General features: G+C 35.3%; 1 protein-coding gene across 1 annotated transcript in view; it reads left to right on the forward strand.

The window, feature by feature from the left end:
* Nucleotides 1-9070: 9070 nt before the first annotated feature.
* LOC110999910 (alkaline phosphatase-like) overlaps nucleotides 9071-21633 on the forward strand; it is a 34416-nt gene continuing 21853 nt past the window's right edge. Inside the window, exon 1 of the mRNA XM_022269197.2 lies at nucleotides 9071-9315. The gene's annotated coding sequence lies outside the window, so the exon portion shown is untranslated. The remainder of the gene's footprint in view (nucleotides 9316-21633) is intronic.

Here is a 21633-nt window from a genome sequence, read left to right on the forward strand (position 1 = left end):
TGTGTTTGACTTTAGATCAAGCCGTGTCCACCTGCTGTGCTCGATCAGATAAGTGATACGATGAGCACATCCAGCCAACGAATTATTCAACACGACACATTCTCCTTTACAAGGCTAAGTCCTAGATAGAAGTTCTGCTAAAACACATGAATAAGTCCTTGCACTTATTCATATTCAACTGTATTCCTTTTGACTGCTTCCATACTGGCCTTTTGCTGTCACGGCTTTGTGCTTACGCAGTGTTGTATTAGGTTTAATAAAATTTATCGGCGTTGTTCTAATTGATAATAAATTATGGAAAAAATGCAATTTTCATTTCGTGTAATTAATCAACGGGAGACAGAAGTGGATCTCATTAAAACGTTGAAAGCCACTTCGTGACATATTCGATGCACTTCACACTTTAACATAAATCATTCTAAAAAGTGTAACAACTGTTACGAAACATTATGTTTTATAATTTCAGAGAATGTAATTAAACTTGAAAAACATAGTAAGTAAAAGAGTAATATAAAATAGAACAAATAGTAACATACAAATTATTAAACACATTACTAGCATGACCCTGCGGTTTCACTCACTCCTGTGTAGTGGAAATTCTACTATGTCGGACTAAATTTTTTGCTTTAATAAAAATATGATGTATGTACTTAGTTTTTAATTACTTGCTTTCAGATTATTAGATATGCACTTACATTCATAATATCAATGTACCTACAGATTTTACTTTATAACTAATATAATATATGATTAAATGATAAAGATAAAAAACAAATTCGGTACTGGTAGGTCAATTGGACAGCAAACATCGAATATATATCGAAGCAATCATAATCGCTAAATGGCTACGATGAATTTAAGGTAACAGCATAATATCGCCTTTGCGGTCGTTAAGATGAAATAAGTAAACTAAGTAAGTGAATGTAAATTTTCATGACTTTTCGTAGACGTCGTAGATTGCTTTTTCGTTAACAACAGCTTTGGAAAGAATACAACTGCATTCTTGGTTATTCTATTCATCGATAGTCTATTCGATTGTATTGAAGCAGATTCTTCAAACATTCTTCTATTGAACAGTAATGACAATTCCTGGACAGTTTACAAGCTGTGAGCGTATCTTAAAAGATTAAACTGCAATTAAATAAATTATGTTAAAGGAAACAAAATGGTTGGAATTTCATTTCTGTATGAGTTGTTCCCGTGTGTTTGCTTGGTATGAATTGTACACTCAACAATATAATAATATTTTATAACAATGATGTTCTATTGCGTGATTCCCATCAATATAGTTATTTCATAGGTCCAAATGATCGTATATCTGCTAATAATAAATGGTGAGCTTGCAAATGCGTGTAAATTATAGTCAACGCACGCTCCATTTGAATAGATTGAGTTAGCTAAGGTTGCCTGAACTATGCTCTGCACCGCCTCCCCTTAATCCCAGTAGCTCGAATTGTCTTTCTGAAATTTACTGCTGGATATTAACTATACGAGTTAGGACTAGCTAAGCTATGACTTACAAGTTTCGTATTTTCACCAGATCATGGTATATTATTGTGCAAACGAGGCGAAAGAGGTAAAATAGAAAAACGTGTCGACGTCTTGCGAATAGTGCATATGCAGATATAATAATCATGATATTATAAAATATACCAAAACTTTATGGAATTTGATAACAAATTTATTGGAAAAGTTAAAACTGGAAACCAAAAGCGAACTTGGTAATAAAGATAAAACGAATCAAGTCAAATCGATTTTCTCTACTGTGGATCGGCTTTGACTTTAATTACTTCAATCATCCATCAAAATCTGCTTTTTGTATGATATGTTTCAAGTATGTAGAAAGTTTTTGTTTTCATATAGGATTTTACATGCTCTTTGCACGAACGCCTCTTAAAAACTACGAATTTACGAAAACGAGCCATTTTCAATACGTTGTTTCCAAAATGAAATCTTATGTTGGCCGCTCTCGTGAACTCAGTTTATGCCAAATAAAGTAATTTTCAGAAAGCAGTAAGTAAGTGCAAGCATATTTTTTGGTACGCGAACAGCTCTAGCAAAACATGATAAAGGAAATCTTTTTATAAAATGCACTTGAAAAGCATTTAAGCCTGTCATGATGTCAATTGTAAGAGCAATTAAAAGTACGTGGGACCTGTTAACGACTGCTGCAAACGCAAAAAACGTTAGCTTTATCACGCCTCATCCTCATTTACCAACTCTTTCTAGTCGTGCCGTACTTGATTTTACCACTTGAAAACGGGAATTAATCTCTTTTGAAGCCATCTTTATACTATATCCGACCGACATTTCACATGGAATGTCCTTGTTTTGAAAATTAAATATTGGGGTCGCATAGATCGGATCAAAGATATATCATTTATACAGATACATTCATCACAATATCATACGCAATGAATAATGTCATCTGGCATCGTCCAGCGTCCGACATAATACCCATTGAAAAGACGAGCCTCAAAATCATAAATCTCCATTTTTATGATCTATGTGGCAGTTTGCGGATTCCTGTAAACATGGCTCACACCAAACGTGACGTTTGGAAAATTACAAACTCAGGTACGGATTGTAATCGCCATCGTCGCTTAACACAATGTCTTTCAACTCACAATACAATATCTTCTCGGGTCTACCCGGCAGTGATTATTTCAAACAATAGCCATTTGCAGCTTTCATAGGACGAAGATTAATTTCTTAAACACTAACGTTGGCAGATCTTGCATTATTAATTGTTCTTTAAAAGGGCTCGAGTGCTCGTGATGCGACCTCTCATTGTTTTAGTTTTTCTATTTCGAGTAAATAAATTCGCAATTTACACTGATGGCGGTAAAAATAGGGGATGAAAGTTTTTGTGTAATTACTTCGGCAACAATGCTTACGGCCTAAAAATAAAAAAAATATAGAGACTTACGGAGCCATTACAAATTGCCCAACTGAATTAACGCATGTAAGAACTTGCCACACACCACACACCGTGCACAATGAGACCTGCGCCGAGGGACCTACAACTAGCAACGAGTATGGAAAACGAAACGTTCTAGGTTTTCATATCTGAGAAAGAGAAAGAGAAAGAGAAATAACTTTATTAGACACAAAATACAATAATTGTTACTATAAAGTAGAGTGCTCTGGCCCCCACACTAGGATTCCCTGTGTTGTGGGCAGCCAGTCTCTTCCTTTTACATCTAACTTAATTAATTATACTTAATTAATTAATTTTACTTAATAAATTTATACCTATTCTATTTTTTTACGATAAGAATGTTTTCTGTGTTAGTATATGACAGCTTAATAAGATATTTTTTGAGTTTTTTAGTGAAAGTATGAAGTGTGATTTTTGAAAAGTTAGTAATAATTTTATTTTTAATAAGGTGGTTAAAGATGAATGGACCTCGGAAGGAGAAAAAGCGTTGAGCGAAGAAAGTGCGTTTTTTAGGATGCTTATATAATGGTTTGCGTTTGGTTAGATTTGGTGTAGGGGGTGATTGTTTCCAAAAAAGCCTGCATATTGCCATTAAATAAAGTTGTCTTACAGTTAGGAGCCCTGCTTCGCTGTACAATTTTGAAGTTGGGTAGCGGAAAGGTTTACTGAAGGATATTTTAAGAATGGCACGTTGGGTGCGCTCAATTTTCAGCATCGAGGACAATGCCGCTCCACCCCATACCGATATGCAGTAAGATAATATCGACTGGCATAATGCAGTATACACTATCTTGGTTATATGTGGGTCAGAAGGTTTTCTAAGGCGTTTGAAAACATTTATAAGTTTGCGAACTCGTGAACATAGATAGTTTATTTGAGGGTTCCAACAAAGCCTTGAATCTATAATTAATCCCAGGTATTTGGTTGTTTTCGTGGGCTCCAGGAGAGGACACTTACATTTGTTGCAAGGGTTCAGACATGAGTGTAATTTAATAGGGGGGATAGGGTTTGGTTTGCTGGTTTTCGAGATGTGAAAACATATGTATTTGGTCTTAGACGTATTTAGAGATAGGAGATTATCTAAAAGCCATTGAGAGATTTGTCGAAGACCTAAATGAGCTAACCGTGAGGCTTGTTCCCAAGAGTGTGAGTAAAAGACTATAGCTGTGTCATCAGCGAAAGAGAAGAGTTTAGCATTGGAGAGCTGAAGTGAACATAAATCGTTAATGTATACTAAAAAAAGCGTTGGACTGAGGGCACTTCCCTGTGGCAAACCGCATGAGACGTTTTCTAGTTGACTGCTATGCCCATCAACTCGAACCCTCTGCTTTCTATTGGATAAGTAGGACTGAAACCAACGGAGGATATTTCCACGAATTCCTAGTCTTTCTAATTTTTCAAGTAGTAATGGCCTTGAAACAGTGTCAAAAGCTTTGGCAAGATCAAGAAAAACACCGATACATCTTTGTCCTTCATCTAATTTGGAGCTTATGGTTTCAACCAGTCCTGTGGTAGCATCTTCTGTAGATCTACTTAGTCTGAATCCGTATTGATTGTCGGCAAGGATAGATTCTTTTTCCAAATAATTCAGTAATCTGACGTTAATGATTTTTTCTGCGATTTTAGCGAGGGTTGGGAGAAGAGAAATAGGACGATAGTTTGAAATATCTATTTTATTGCCTGATTTGTAGATAGGTGTGATATTAGCTATTTTCCATGATTCAGGGAAGATACCTTGCTCAATACTAAGATTGCAGATATAAGAAATTGGTGCAGCAATAATGTTTTTTAGTAGAATGACCACTCGATTACTAATATTATCATCACCTGGGGCAGAATTTGGCTTAAGAGAACTAATGATTTTTATGACTTCACGCTCGTCACAAGGAAGAAAAAGAAAAGAATTTAAATTAGCGGAAATTGACACTTTGTAGCAAAGGTCTTGTTCAGTCTGGTTTGTCTTAGACAATATATCGGAAGCCAATTTATTACCTACCGAACTAAAGTAATTGTTTACAATATCGAGAGATTTTTCAGATCTGATATAAAATATTGCTTTTGAGTCGAATTAAATCTTTCGGAACATTGTCTTGTAAATTAAAGAGATTGAAAGAATCGCGTCGTATTATATTTTTCTATGATCAGTAGCAACAATCATGAGATGCTAAATATAAAATAGGTTAACATAACATTTGTACTATTCTATAATTATTTTCAATTACGTATAACTTAAAATGTTTTAATATTGCAAGAATCCATTGAAGGTGAGGCCTCCGTTAATAACAACAATATTGTGTGTAATTAGCAAATACATGAAGTGAGACAATTTGTTTCAAAACATAGGCAGTTCTTGTTTGTACTAATTGCATTCATCATTTTTAGAACAATGACGGTCTCATTACTGAAAACAAACTTTATTTGAACACTACAATTGGTATTGAAGATAATGATAGAATACTTAATTGCCAATTAAAAACAGAAAAGTACCTGCTTCTGTGTTCTGATATTCATTACTAAGTATAATATAAGTATATCTATGTTGTGGGAACAATATCTTAATATTTGTTTTGTTTCCATACGTGCGATTTTGATCCATTTTGACCTGTAACTTGTATCGGACTGCTACAATAACTGGTTAACATCAAAATCGCATTGTCTATGAATTATAATTAGAAAGTGAAAGTTAATAAAATTCATGATTAATTGAACACTTTGCCTTTTAAAGAGGTTCATTAGCGGTCCCGATAGTCTCTCGATGAGTTCAATCAACTAAATGCACGACAAAACGTAATCGAAAACTCATTTATACAAAAAGGCCTGGCTTACAAAAACTCCCCGCAACGGAAATTAAACCGGGAATCCCCAATATTATTCATAAATTTTATTTATATTTCAGTAGCTTAGGATCAAAGAAAGATTTAAATCTATTTAACTTTGCAAGGTGTCGGGCGCTCGGACAATTTATCCGTTTTATTGAAATGGTCGGTCCTTTGTACTTTCAGCTTTTAATGATTTCTTTTTAATACTGTATTGTAAAACCAGCTTCGTTATTACTTTCCAATATAATGGAATATTCATTATATCAAAAGATATATTCCAGTTTAATTTAATGTAAATTTCATACTTGGATCGCGAGGTAATAAAAGCAAAACAAGCCAATAATGAATGTGCCGTGTGCTATCTACGTTACTACTATGGTTAAACCATATTCTAGGAACACATTTGCGTGATGACTACGTCACCTGCTTCCTTTTCTTTTCCGGTGCTTGGCCTTTGGATTGTGTTACAGGAGGCTCACCTGATATTAAGTGTTACCGCCGCCCATGGACAATCACTGCCAGAAGACTCGCAAGCGCACTGCCGGCCTTTTATGAATAGGTAGTATTTGTTTTCTAAATTTCAAGGTTCGAAATCTTGAAAGATCGTCAAGGATTTTTTTCGTGTTTGACATTATATCGATTATTCGTTGAAAGTTTGTTTGTATTTTGTATTTCAGATTACATCCAAACGTAGTTTTAGTTAGACAAAGTAAACATTCGGCCTTAGTTGCCGTATATTGGTTAGTTTTTGTTGGACAGCATTTGTCAACACTTTATGATGCCATTTTGATAACATTTCGACACCCAATGATGAAAATTGCGTCGTATCATCTTGCGAAAGTATTATCTGCAGTATACAGCCGACAAACATGTCTATTCAAACCCACAACTATCTTTTTACGTGTTATTTTTTATTTTGTATGAAAAACGAGAAATTATGGCGTATCGCTCCTTCTAGTTTTTCTTTTTCAGAGAATTTAAATAATGAGCTAATTTAAAAAATTTGCTGGCGCACCCGGTGCTTCATAATGAGATAGTATTAGCACTGCAAGCATTTAAAAGAGCACAGTTCTCGATTTATATTCCAGATTGTGTTAAGAATAAAAATAGTAGAATTAAACTTCTTCAATATTATTTTTAGAAAACATTGCTCGCTCACAGTTTTACACCTTTACACCTCAGAACCTTCAGGCCAAACAATTAATGTTATATAATTAATATGTTAGTCGCCCTTACAAGTTGGCATAAAAAAAGATTTTGTAGTTCTGGCTTCAATTAGTTACAGAACATAATGTTAATAATCTTCGTCGAGTAAAAATGATAGTTTTGTTAAAATAAAAGCATTGAGTAAATTTGTAAATGTAGGATAAATCATATTAAATTTCGAAGCTTCCTTTACATTGTTTATATTATCTAAAATATGACATAATACTTTTATTAATTTTAATGTTTGGACGTTTAGCTATTTTACTAGCTAGATTTGAATAATTATTAGAGAAGGCTTAAAAGGTACAAGATAAACGAAGAAAATTATTTATGTATGCTTTACCACTTTATAATAATAACATAAAATAGTAAAAATATTGTATCATACATATTTTAATTAAACATTTTATTTATGTATATTATATAGGTTTAAATTTTATGGATACTTGGAGCCTTGCCAGATCTATCTTAATTTGCAAGCGACAGTTCAAAAGGTCAATGCTAAATAAATAAATGTATTACTTCAGCGAAAAATAAAAATAAATACTTACTCTTTAATGTATAAAGAGATAATATTTTACGGTTTCGATAATTGTAAATATGTGAGGAACATGTAAACTAACAATACAGAAATAGTTTTATTCTAGGAGTACATTGTCTTCACATATAATTATATAACTAATGTATACAAATATTGTAAATTATAATTTAAAAGAGTGTGGAGTTTCTTGCCCATTCTTCTCCACAGAAAACCACATTTTGGAGGGGCAACTAGAATGATTTTTATATTTTATTTAACGTTCAAAAGTGCCATTTTAGGTGGTCTAATTGGAATAAATGATTTGACTTTGACTTTGAAAGCAGTGTTGGCTTGGAGCCTCGAGCCTTCATCCCTAAGGTCGGATTTTCGAACCCTGCTGTGACATGAACTTTTATTTATATGTGCGCTTTTAACACTCGCTTGTTCAGAGGAGGAATGGACTGGAACTGGCATGCCGCTTTGTCTTACTCACGATATCGTGGATATAGACTCAAAAGGTCGACGATGTATGTATGTCAGGCCCAGAAAGCTGAAGTAAAAGGTATACAAATATAAATAATTGAGGGAGGATAAAGTCGCAAGGATTATATACCTAGATATGATTTTAAAGTTAAATCATAGTTTGATGTGAGCCGTGGCCGTAGTAAATTGAACTACGATGACTTTGTATTTCCTTTGCTCCAAAAATGTATCCGCAGTAATCGAATAAACCTCGAGACGGCTTTTACATATACTTCTTGGGGCCTTTAGATTGATGTACTTCAACCTTGCGACAAGTTGCCTCGGGAATAAATAATTACTTACTCTTTACCAACATGAAACCTTTTTATCTTTCCGAAATGTCGCTGTTTTTTTTATTATGATTTCGCAGATTAACGATTTTGGAATACGAGATTTTATCTTTAATAATAGAGCCATAAGCAATGTGTAAAGAAATACAATTATGAATTTGACATAAAATGGAGAGAGAAAATGACACGCTAGTATCGGCCGAATAGGTGTTATAACTTCGCGTTTGAAGTTATAACACCTATTCGGATTGGAGTTTAAAATAGTACGATCGTTCCGTTACCAGAAAAATGCAGTACGGGACTTTGTAAAAACGACGTAGCTCTCCAGTAAAAAGAAATTACGTTGCTGTTAACCATTATTTGTAGGTGTTTATTAATAAATAATAACAATAATTTCAACCTATATTCCACTCAGAACCTTTGTATGTTGTTATACATAGTTAAAACTTATACATACTTAAAAAGTACCATTTGGTTTAATGCAGCATCAATAGGAAATGAGGCATCTTGATTTTTGGAACATTTCCTTGACTATTGTTCAAGAAGTATTACTTAAATTTCAACAAAATAAAAGTATTTTCTTCGCTACTTATAAGATAAAGACTTGTGCATGATTATTAAGCCTCCAGCCTCGTAATTCGATTCCACCGTATTTCATATTTTTATCAAATGCTGAAAAATCACTCTGATTAATTAATTATAGGCCGCTACAAGTCGTGCTTTTTGACGCATGCGTCGTACACTCTCGGTTGCCACCAGTGTGTAAGGATACTCGTCGGACTCCGGACCTCAACAAAGTATTTCGCTCAGCATTAACGAAAACAACCTTATTTCCATACGATAGAACTTACAGTGTTAATAAAATCATAAAGACGCGAAAACAGTGAAATAGGACAAAGTTACAGTTTTTAAAATTAATCTTAATAAATAAGATAAAAATTAATTAAGTGAACATAAAATGTGAATAATATAAATAATATCAGAAGTATGAAGTGTATTTTTATTATAACAATCCAGGTGAGTTATATCTATTATATAAATTATTTATGAATAAATGAATAAATTTATAGATACCTATAACTACATATTAAAGAGACACATTTAATGAATTATTCCTGGCTTAATTTTATCAAGATAAATAATGTTTACAGATGGAATTTTTGTAATTTTTTTCGTCTTTTTTAATGTTTTATATTAGTATTTAACCAATTGTTTTTCACACGTAGTGATTTTAACTGAAAATTTCAATTGCAATTAATGTTTTCTGTTTCGTCTGTCATTGAGATTTAAAAATAAATTTTGAATCCTACTTAGCATCATCATCACAGTCAACCGTCCAATCTATTAAAACTAAAATGCAAGCGATTGAAATCTTTTAAAAAAATATTAGTTTTTTGGAACCTAGCTGTTAGTTTATTTACTAAAACGTTTTACTTCAGTTTTAAAAAACTTTAATGTAATTTATTTTGGTTGCCTAAACTGAATTGACTTAAAATAAGTTAGGTCTTCAAATGTCGTCGTCGAATTAGTCTCCTAAAACTCAAGTGAAAAGATTTCGTTTTTGGGCTAATTTACAATTTAAATGTTCATATTAAATTTAAAATAACATAGATTTTAAAGACTAAGATAAGAGTTGATAAAAAGGCGCCCTCAACACGTGACAATTATGAAAATTGGAAAATGCTTTCCGTTTGCTACAGAATTCGTCAGATTTAGAAAAGGGGAAAACGCTTCTATTTTATTCAGCTTCATGTTCTTGACGAGGATATAAATATTCGATAACAACTCAGTTGTTGTACGAGTTCATCCCAAACTACAATAATAAGAAAGTTCAACGATTACCATAAAACGCCCGGGTTCTTTCTCAGTCGTGACCTCACTGAACTGTCTATGATAAAGACTTTGTTTAAATGTACCCTTAACGTAATAGTAAACATCTCAACATATAAATCAATTGCTCTTAATTAATGGCACTTGACCTGAATAACAATTTCCGAATGTTTGTGCAAATAATGTTTCCCTATCAATAACTTTCAGGAATCAAGGATAAACGAGCCAATTACTTTACAGATACTGTCATATACTTATCTAATATGTATAAAAACTAAATCGTTCCCTTTAAAAAGTGAAAATAGTATTGTCTATCAAATTGTAGTAGAATAGATATAACATTTATAATAAAAACTAAATAATAATAAAAAACTCACAGATTCTCAAAGAACGAACGTTTAACGTTTATAATAAGTTAAATAGAAAATGGAAGTATTGGGCGTATTATGTCATCTCAACAACACAAATCTCGTTCTATAATTATAAGAAAGTCATATGATTCATTTTGTTTACGAATTTACTTGGTTTCCTTTACAAATTGAGTTTTCGTTCGCTCGGGGTGAAACAATATCAAAGATTGCTACGGCTTCTCAATTTTTGTCTCAACACTCAGGATAGTTGTATATCAGACAAAAAAATTCTAAGCTAAGGAAACAAGACACTTTTTAAGCAACACACACTCACTTCTTTGAGGCACTTGTAACCATATAAAGCAATTTCTAACCAAAAATCATCAATCATAATTATAAAAAAATCCAAAATATTTCACTAATAAATAATCCTGGAAAATATGTATATGTCGCACGCTACCACATCCTAACTGATCTCTGTCTAAAATATGTATGTTGTATATATTGTCATATAATTCAAATTCATAGAACCAGAATTGGAATTATTTTACGGATTAAAAGTGAACATTGAAAAATTAAAAGGAAAGAATGGCAGTTGAATTACCGTAAAAATGAATTACTTACAGAAGTAATTACTCAAACACATTAAGAAAGAGACTATGCTAGAACAAATAAAATTAACTAACGTACCATCGAGGAAACTATTATATGTAATATAATATTAATAATGAACTCCAAAATAATAGTTTTCATTGCAATACATTGAGCCATTTCAGTCGTTACTTTTGAGGACACTGGGCCGTGGAGTAATACTTTTCCTCACTGACGATACTTTAACAGAGAGAGAGAGAGGCCATATGACCACTTGACTAATTAATTATAATGTAAACCATATTAATTTCGTCTGAATAAAGTTCCGAAAGTGTAAACATTATTACGAAAGAAAATCATCACTTAAAGATCGAAGCAACATTAATCAATGTTGTTACTTCAATCTATTTTCTAAGCTGAGCAATTTTTCACGTTTATCGGTAACTTATGTATGTGGGTTCATGCAGATCAAATTTCGTTCTTTCTAGGTAAAAGTAAAAGTATAATAGTTTTTGAGCCTAGTAAATTAAACATGTTATACCGGGTCCTCTATTTATAATTTATCACCGTCAACACTATTTGTTGTAACATTAAAAATTACATTACCTGTTATTGATTCAAGGTAGTCATTATAAATAATTATTGTTTTTGATGCTCTCTTGCAGTGTGTTTTTTAATTAAACATTTGGAGTACACAGATTGTGTAAAAAACGAAGTGTTTCTTTGAAAAATGGGTTACTTTAATTATGTGAACTGAACAATAGAAGAGATGTTACACTTATGAACTTAAAAGATTGTAAAATACGTAGGATATATTAATAGAAGCTCTATGAACTAGGACGGACTTTTTGACGGGTTTAAATGATCTGCTGGACGAAAATCGCCGCAAATGTATTGATAGTAGCATATTTCCAGAAAATATATTCAAACTCACTCCAGCACGTATGAAACAGCTCTTTAAAATTTTTATTAGATAAGGCCACGCTCTATTAGTTATTTAAGAGTAGTAAGAGTAACATTTCGACATGAAATTCCGTAATCCTTGCTAACATATTTTGAATAAAGATACTCTCAGAATGAAAGAAAAACCTTTTCGAATTTGTTTTTTCCAACACGTCCCAATGTATACGGAATGTGTATCAAATTTAACTAAGCTGTCGTTTATCTAAAATGGGTGTCACATTTCGAAAGGATTATTTTGAAATACGGGTTTTATACGGCTGTTACTTGATGTGTTTTTTAAATAAAATCTTTTTCCCAAATCCGCTGTGTTATCCTTATCTGTAAAAAGATTTGTCGAACAGAGTTTAAAAGAATTTACTAAATTAGTTAAGTTGTATAAGGTATTTTTAAATGGGTAGGCAGAGGCATCTTATATTTAAAAGAAATGTGTGCGTGTACTAGTGTACACACGTAAGAAGTGAAACTTCTTTATGACCTTATTTTTCGTAAAAAGAATTACTACATATATGCAAGTGTACAGAAATTGGTTCGATAAAGTCATTCATTTATGAGAGAATTTCTAAATTAAATAAAAAAAGTAAATATAAATTCTAAAATATATTATAATTTTGTAAATTAATTAACCAATTTTTACAGAATTAGAATTAGTATTTCACTAATTGTAGTAGAATTATTACTATCATTATCACAGCAGCATCAAAGGGCAATATTTGAATTTATTTAAAAATCTTCACTTTAGTACCACACCTAGTGGGAGTGCCATGCTGTTGCTTTCGGGCTTCAGCCAAATGGGCAGGCACGACCGGGGCAGTACCACTGTCTCACAGAAAACCGGCGTGAAGTGATGCAATAGGTTTATCTTATTGTACTCGCGTTTCGTTCGGTGAGTGAGACTCCCGGAGCCCATCCCCCCCCCCTTCCCCAGAGTATGACGGTGCAGTTTAAAGAAAGATTACCCCAGGGGGGTACCACACGTGGAGAATCCCCCTCTGGGCTTCCATCATCGGAACAATCAGTATCCGGTGGTGGATGCACAGGCTGCCCTTCGTATTCTGGGGTGGGCAAAAACTGCGCTCTAAACAAAACATCCAGTTCTAGTTTTAGGTTTCGATCTCGGGGCAAACGGAAGAATTCGCCGAAGGCAACCCCTTCCACGCTCACAGTGGACTTCACCAATGTTAGGGGGCTCAACTCAAACCTAAACGCGGTTCACTTTCACCTTGAATCTGCGAAGCCGGCCTTATTCTTCCTCACTGAGACTCAGATATCCTCCCCGGCTGATACTTCTTACCTCTCCTACCCGGGGTACAAATTGGAACATTCATTTGTGCCGCGGGCGGGAGTTTGCGTGTACGTCAGAGAGGATATCTGTTCTCGTCGCCTTGGGACGCTTGAAAGAAGGGACCTATCTAACCTCTGGCTCCGCATAGACTGCGATGACCATCCGCGATTCTATGCGTGCCTGTATAGGTCCCATAGCGGAAATGACGAAACTGACCGACTCATCGAGCACATCCAAATGGCTACAGATTCCCTGCTTGAAAGGGTTCCTACCGCCGAAATTGTGATACTTGGCGATTTTAACGCCGACTTTGCTTTAGCCTACGACCTGACACAAATGGTCCCTGCGATTACGCGAATACCAGATGTGGACGGTCATAAACCCTCTTTGTTGGACCTTCTGCTGACTTCGCATCCGGAGAACTATCAAGTCTCCGTTGACCCGCCATTGGGTTCATCGGATCATTGTGTGGTCCGGAGTACTGTGCCATCTACGCGCCCTTCGCGGTCGCGCTTTTTGGGTTTTCGCCGTATTTGGCACTACAAGTCAGCAGATTGGGACGGGATGCGGTCTTTCTTTGCGTCCTACCCTTGGGGGCCTATTTGCTTTTCGTCTGAAGCTCCAGATTCCGTCGCTGCCTCTGTCGCCGAAGTGGTTCTGCAGGGAATGGAACTCTTTATTCCTTTTTCTGCGGTGCCGATCGGTGGCAAGTCTCAGCCCTGGTTTAAGCGTTCTTGCAAGACAGCCTCGCGTCGAAAGCGAGAATGCTTTAAGGCATGGGCAGAAGCGGCGAAATCTCGTGATGCTAATACCAGCGAACTCAAAAAAGCATATAACTCAGCCTCCAGGTCCTTCAAACGAGAAATCACTAAAGCAAAGTCAGAGCACATTGCCAGATTTGGCGAGAGATTGGCCCAACTCCCTTCGGGGACTCGAGCCTTCTGGTCTCTAGCCAAAGCTGTCCAAGGGAATTTTTGTCAGCCCTCCATTCCACCATTGCACAGGGAGGATGACTCGCTGGCCCACACTGCGAAGGAGAAGGCCGACCTTTTAGGCTGTCTCTTCGCGTCCAACTCGACTTTGGATGACCGAGGGAGATCACCACCGAGCATTTCACGGTGTGATTCTTCGATGCCGGAAGTTACATTCCGGCAACGTGCTGTCCGTAAAGCATTATCTTCCTTGGACATACATAAGTCGAGCGGGCCGGATGGTATTCCTCCAATTGTGCTGCGTACTTGTGCTCCTGAGTTGGCTCCGGTCTTAACGCGCCTTTTCCGGTACCTGTACTCGCTTGGCACTGTCCCGGAGTGCTGGAAGATCGCATCGATACATCCGATCCCTAAAAAAGGCGATCGCTCCGATCCGTCCAACTATCGCCCAATAGCGATAACCTCCTTGTTCTCCAAAATAATGGAATCCATTATTAATTGCCAGCTCCTCGAGTATCTGGAGGGCCACCAGCTGATAAGTGACTCTCAGTACGGCTTTCGTCGTGGTCGTTCGGCTGGTGACCTTCTTGTATACCTTACGCATAGATGGGCGGAGGCAATTGAGTCCAAGGGGGAGGCTCTAGCGGTTAGTTTGGACATAGCGAAAACCTTCGATCGGGTGTGGCACAAAGCACTGCTCTCGAAGCTTCCAGCCTATGGGCTTCCCGAGAAATTATGCGATTGGATCTCCAGCTTTCTGGCCGATCGGAGCATCAAGGTCGTCATCGACGGAGCATGTTCCGACCTTAAACCCGTGAACGCTGGGGTCCCACAAGGCTGTGTTTTATCCCCGACCCTGTTTCTTCTGCATATCAATGATATGTTGCAACTTAGCAACATTCACTGCTATGCGGATGACAGCACTGGGGACACTCTTTACACTGGCCGGGCAAGTATTTCTCGGGCAGATGTCGATGAGTACCGGAACAAACTTGTGTCTGAAGTAGAAACCCTACTACGTGGAGTCTCTGACTGGGGCAGACTAAACCTAGTCCAATTTAACCCCAAAAAGACACAAGTTTGCGCGTTTTCCGCTAAAAAAACACCCTTTGTCGCTACTCCTCTTTTCGAAAACACTCTCCTTAAAGCCACAGCCAGCATTGGAATACTTGGCGTTGACATATCGAACGACGTTCAGTTTCGCGGTCACTTGGAGGGAAAGGCAAAATTAGCCTCCAAAAAGCTCGGTGTGCTCAGCAGGGCGAGACGGTACTTCACTCCGGGCCACCGCTTGCAACTATATAAAGCTCAAATTCGGCCCCACATGGAGTACTGTTCCCACCTTTGGGCGGGTGCTCCCCAGTACCAGCTTCTTCCACTTGACCGTATTCAACGAAGAGCGGTTCGAATCGTTGACGACCAAAATCTCTCCAAGCGGCTTGATCCTTTGGCGTTGCGTAGAGATGTGGGGTCTCTCTGCATCTTCTACCGCATTTACCATGGAGAGTGTTCAGAGGAGTTGTTCGGATTAATACCTGCAGCTGAGTTTCATCATCGGACGTCGAGGCAGAATACGAAATTCCACCCGTATCACCTCGACGTCCGCCGTTCCACAACTGCGCGTTTTTCCAGGCAGTTTTTGCCGCGCACCACCACTCTGTGGAACCAGCTGCCAACTGAAGTATTTCCAAACCAATTCGACTTAGGGTCCTTCAAGAAAAGAGCGTACCAATTCTTAAAAGGCCGGCAACGCACTCGCGAGCCCTCTGGCATTGAGGGTGTCCATGGGCGGCGGTATCACTTAACATCAGGTGAGCCTCCTGCCCGTTTGCCCCCTGTTCTATAAAAAAAAAAAAAAACTTTGTTGGAAATAGTAATTTCAAGAAACTAATGAAATCTGTGAAAGTTATCACGACCCAAGTAATGCTAACTAGAATTCGGTGTACAATAGAAAGGCGTTATATTTTACAACAGCCTTTCGGGCACCGACAATTGCTTCTATTCGTCTCTGGACAGACGTAGGCTCAAATTCAACAACTTGCTACCTTTTATAAAGATTTCAAATATTAATGTCTGGAGAAACATTTGTTTTGATTGTCAACAATCGAAACACAAGTTTTGTATACGTTTGAATTTGATGTCACATATTATTATATATATATCTGTTACACTAACATATTCCTTCATCTCTCATTTTCCTTCAGTTTGACAAATGATTTCGCAACATTTCATTTGACTAATTTTACAATTACAACAGAAAGACGACGTATATTTCTGAATGCGAAATCAAAATTAGCAATAATTTGTCGGAACATACCTCAATAACTCTTTTGTTGTAATGGCTTAATGGAGTACGTAAATTGAGCTCGATCGTGCAGGAAGCTTTGGCTATTAACTTAATGGAACCGAATAAAAAATATTCTGAAGTACATAATTAAATATTTACATGTATTAATGAGCAATAAATTTTTTAAACAATCATGATCATCAAAACCTCCTCAAACCTTGCTAACTTGCTTCAAGTCAACTATTGAAAAAAATCTAAAAGTATCAGTTCTAATAATATTGCTTCGAACACCGCCAGAGAACCGAGAAAGAGTAAGTTTTCACAAATCAAGATTAACCAAGCTTACGAATAATAGTTGTACGAATGTATGAATAGAATATACCTTCGTACTACTATAATAGTCAGGTAGGTAGGTTTTCATTATCTTCATGTATATAGATTGATGATGGTAGTTTCATTATCTACTTATTATTAATTTGCACCGACGTCGAAAAAATATCCTTATATGATCTACCTAGATATATAAACTGGTGACCCGGTTATATTCATGAAAAAGAAAAATACATTTTACTTTGAGGGTTTAAATCGATTTAGGCGGAAACAATATTGAACTTTTTCCACTACCTCTTCATTTAAACCTCTATATCGCAAAAACCTTATCACTTAGCTTTATTGCTGTTTGTAAATAACCTACGTGGCTACATAATATACTCATCCGCTGTGGATTTGAAGACCACAACTGTGACACGGAGTCGAGACTGGATTCTTATTTGCTGACATGTTTTTTTCTATGCACTGGAACGATGCTATAGTAATCCAGAAGCCATGGCATCATTCTGGACAATGCACACATATAATATGATGGTTCCTAAATGTTCAATTTGTATTTTACCAACTGTTAACAGTAAGTTTTTTAGGAAACTTCAATGTCCATAATTAATTTTTGGAAAGGCTTTGTAATTGTTAATATAGCACGTTTCTACATGAAATATAAATTTATTAAGTAAATAAATATTATATGTAAATTGACGTATACAAATGATTTTTGATGGAATGTTTGAGTCGACAAACAGCGAATGTAATTTTTCTCTTTTTGAAATTATCGTCGATATCGCAAGCCTTTGAGGCATGTTTCAATTAAATTTATATATAACTGTGCAATTAACTATGCATTCAAGAACGTATAATATTTTTTTAGAAGTACATAAATCATGGCTTAATAAGGCAACTCCTCCGCGTATTTTTTTATATTAAAAACTGAGGGAGGTATCCTTCCTCATTGGCAACTTCCGCTTCAGGGCCGGGAAGAAAGCATCTACATAAGTCCGTATTTGGGAGATACTTTGAAACCTGTACTCAGTAGCAAAAGTTTTTGTTTCTGATTTTTGTGTTATGTATTAAATCTGTTAAACTGTATGTAATTAGTCACTTTAACTTTTAGTCTACATTCTACAAGGTACATTTAAATTTGATAACTTGGGCAATTTAAGCTCACATCCGAAAATCTATCAGTCTCATTACAAGTTGATACCTCGATAACTTAGATCGGGCCACGGACGGCATTCACAAAAACAATTATACAACGAATTGATAATATCCTGTTTCGTTTTTTTTGTAGTTGGTTAAAAGTCAGTAAAATATCTTGATGAAGGTATCGTTGCCGCATTGTTGTACTGTAAGCTAATTTACTTCTCTTTTCTTGACACTCTTTCATTAAGCTCATTTTAATTTTTCCCAAGAACCTATTCTTGTGTAACTTTTGAAACAAAAGAATTCAGTAAAGATAAAATCTAAGGCCATGTACGGGGCTTACAGGAAAATGCCACCTCACGAAGTTTTCTATAATAGCTAATCTCGCTTTCAGATCTAAATGCTCATTTATCTTGCCACGTCGGCGCTCAGCGTGCGTGAACGGCACTGAACCAGCTTTTTATCTCCTTTTTTAAGAAAAACTTACTTTAAGAACGAATCGAAGATACAAAATATTTCAACTTTGACATTAAGCTATTAGATAAAGTATTTTGACTGAGACAGACATTATCTCTGTAATAGCAAGGTCTTCTCTACTTCCTTTATTGTCTGTTATGGACTTTTACTCATTTGTGCAGAAAATAAAAGGCTATGAACTTGAGTTTAACTTTAATAATATTTAGTTGTACTGTTTACCACGAAATAAACTTGTAACCCTTCAGTAGACTCTATCTACCATTGTCAGACGGAAGTTTACTGCAGCTGTATTCTTCAAAGACCGAAATTAAATTCTTGCATTATTTACGGTCTAGAAAGTCTCATTCAAAATAGACAGTAGCCTGTAGCACCACATTTGTTTAAATAAACTTAGTAAACTATTGTCCAAGTCGATTTTATTCAAATAGCTGTAACTACATTAATTACATGAAAGCTTTGACAAGTTTAATACTTGTTAGATATTATGTTTTAAATTAAGTATTTGAAGGAAAGTACCTACAAATAATTATTTAAGTCAATTAACAGTATTTTGTACTTCTTTTAAAATAACTAATTAACACTAATAGTTACATACACGCAGCTATGAATAAGAAAATAATTAATTTGAAAGACTCATGAATAAAAAGTGGAAATGCATGTAATAAGACCACGGCCCTATTAAATTGAGTTGATAACCTCAAAATCATAAATAATGAAATTTCACCCAAGTATTCCCCAGTACATACGATTTGCTTGACTCCTGGAAAGTAGTTCACGACATAACGAGCCTCGACATCTATTGAGGCGTATAACTCTACCCTTCTCATCTTTCATTCGGTTTTCACAATAATTAACCCAGTTCTCACGATTATAATAGCAATTGATCTTATTTCAATTGTACTACAGAGCAAAGCCTGCAAACAGCCGAACGCTATTGAAACTGAACACGATGCACTTCAAATTGGTAGAAATCCTTAGCTACTTACATTTTCTATTGGACTTTGTTCTTGTGACCACCTTGTGTGTGTGATATAGCTATACATTAAACGCCTTGCTATCATTTTAACACTATGAGTGTACTGCTAGCCCAAAATACTTATTGTTTCGCAGGGAATATAACTTGTATTTGGTTATTTACAAGATATTCGTTAATAACTAAACCCCTGAGATAGATAGACGGACTATATAACGTCTACCGCCGTAATTGTCATTTGAATATTTAAGTAAATTAGTTGTATACTCCACCTATAGCAGAAGCCAGATGCTTAAACAAAATTTCGTAATTATAAGTCAGAGTAACAGAGCACACAAGTAGGCTAGGCGAGAGAGTAAGCAGATGTTTTATTTAATTAACTTTCCGGTTCAAAACTATAAATCACAAAGTAATATGCAGAGTTGAGTTTTAATATATGACTAAACACAGACTGTATAAATGAGAAGTCGGCACTCGTTATTTGGTCAACTAGCACAATTAATTAATTATTATTTACGCGTGTTATACAAGTTTTTTTTGTTACAAAGTACAAATGTAAAGTTACAAAAGTTCACAAAAAAGAGTAAATAAAAAAATATAATAAAAAGTTTCTTTATTTGACCCAAAACAAATACCACATTACACATATTACAACATTCATTGTGGTCAACCTAACAGTTGAGTGCGAATTTACTTACATGAAATAAAACCTGGCCCATACAATAATTATGGCTAATAAGTAATATTATGTTGACTTAATTTTCTAACAATACTAATGAATAGCTTAAACTAAAATAATGTTCATTAACAATCTACAGGTAAGTTATATACAAGTAAGGGTCAAGGGGAATCAGAGGAAATCCCTATGGGATCGTCCCCTAAGCGCGTTCCAAACTAGTAAGTTAACGAAAACTAATCTTAAGCGTAACAGCATTTTTGCTTAGGCAATTCAAAATATTTTGCTAGCTTTGCGGTGCTCGGAAAGTTTATTCGTGCGCAGAAATTTGAGTCAAGTGAAATGGAATTTATGATTAGAATAAAGATGGTGCATTTCTGGGAAAGCTCCAGCGATTGAGCATTCAACGGAGTCTTAAGAGATTGAAATTAAATGGGCCTTTGCTTTCTATTGCATAGCTAATGGACTTCTTCTCATTGTCTAAGAGCAACGTGTGAAACTTAAACATCGTGTACGCTTTACATTCAGCGAAGCATTTACGTTTTATTCATTAAGTACTTAATAATATTCATCCTAGTCGATAGTTATAATATGATCTTTATGTGTTAGAGTACTGTTTTTCTGTACTCTATTAGTTTTGGATAAGCAGAAATCCTATTTAAGACATAATAATTTACACAGAGAAAACTTCGTAAAATTTGTGTAAAGTAAACAAATAAGATAAAAATCATAAGATTTACAGGTTTCAATGGAATGAAAGTAAAAATAACAATTATGACAGAATCTGGGGCAAATATCATCTGAGTTTTGATTTATTTGAAATCCGTGTTTTCTGATTAACAAATACTAAGGATACAAAGAAAATGCAAAAGTGTTTCATTAAAATAACTCGTGCCGTGTACTATGTAAGCATTGTCGCAACACTCCTTAATTGATTTCATCAAATTCTATTTTAGTAGGTCGATAACGTAGTTTATTAATATCGATGGCTAACTAACACGGCAGACAGCAATTTATCGTATTTTTAAATTTATTGAACATAAATTATTGATAAGCGAAATTCAGATGGTCGCTATTTACCACATACGTTTGTTTAAACTGCTCGATAATTCCCGAAGCATGGGACATACATTATGCAATCTGAACAATTCAGACACGTTCCAAAGGGCTTCGATGCCGTTGGTTTAGTGGCAGATGTGACATTTCATTTTAAGCGCCAAACCGGGATGATTACACTCGTTCAACGCCACTGACCTAGATTTTAGAAGTGCTGGCAGCAGCCTGTAGGATATTGTTCAATAACATCATAAGTTAATGGATTGCAGAGCACGGATCGTAATTTATATGAAAGAGATGATATCGAGTTACGGATACGGTATTTAGTATTAATGTACTGCTTTCGAATTGGCTCCGGACTTCATGCAGACAATTAAATATCATCGCGCATTACATTACTACATTCTTATTTGGTAATAGATTAAAAGAACCAATTCTCTAAATATAT

Source organism: Pieris rapae, chromosome 9, assembly GCF_905147795.1.
Source record: "Pieris rapae chromosome 9, ilPieRapa1.1, whole genome shotgun sequence".
Lineage (NCBI taxonomy): Eukaryota > Metazoa > Arthropoda > Insecta > Lepidoptera > Pieridae > Pieris > Pieris rapae.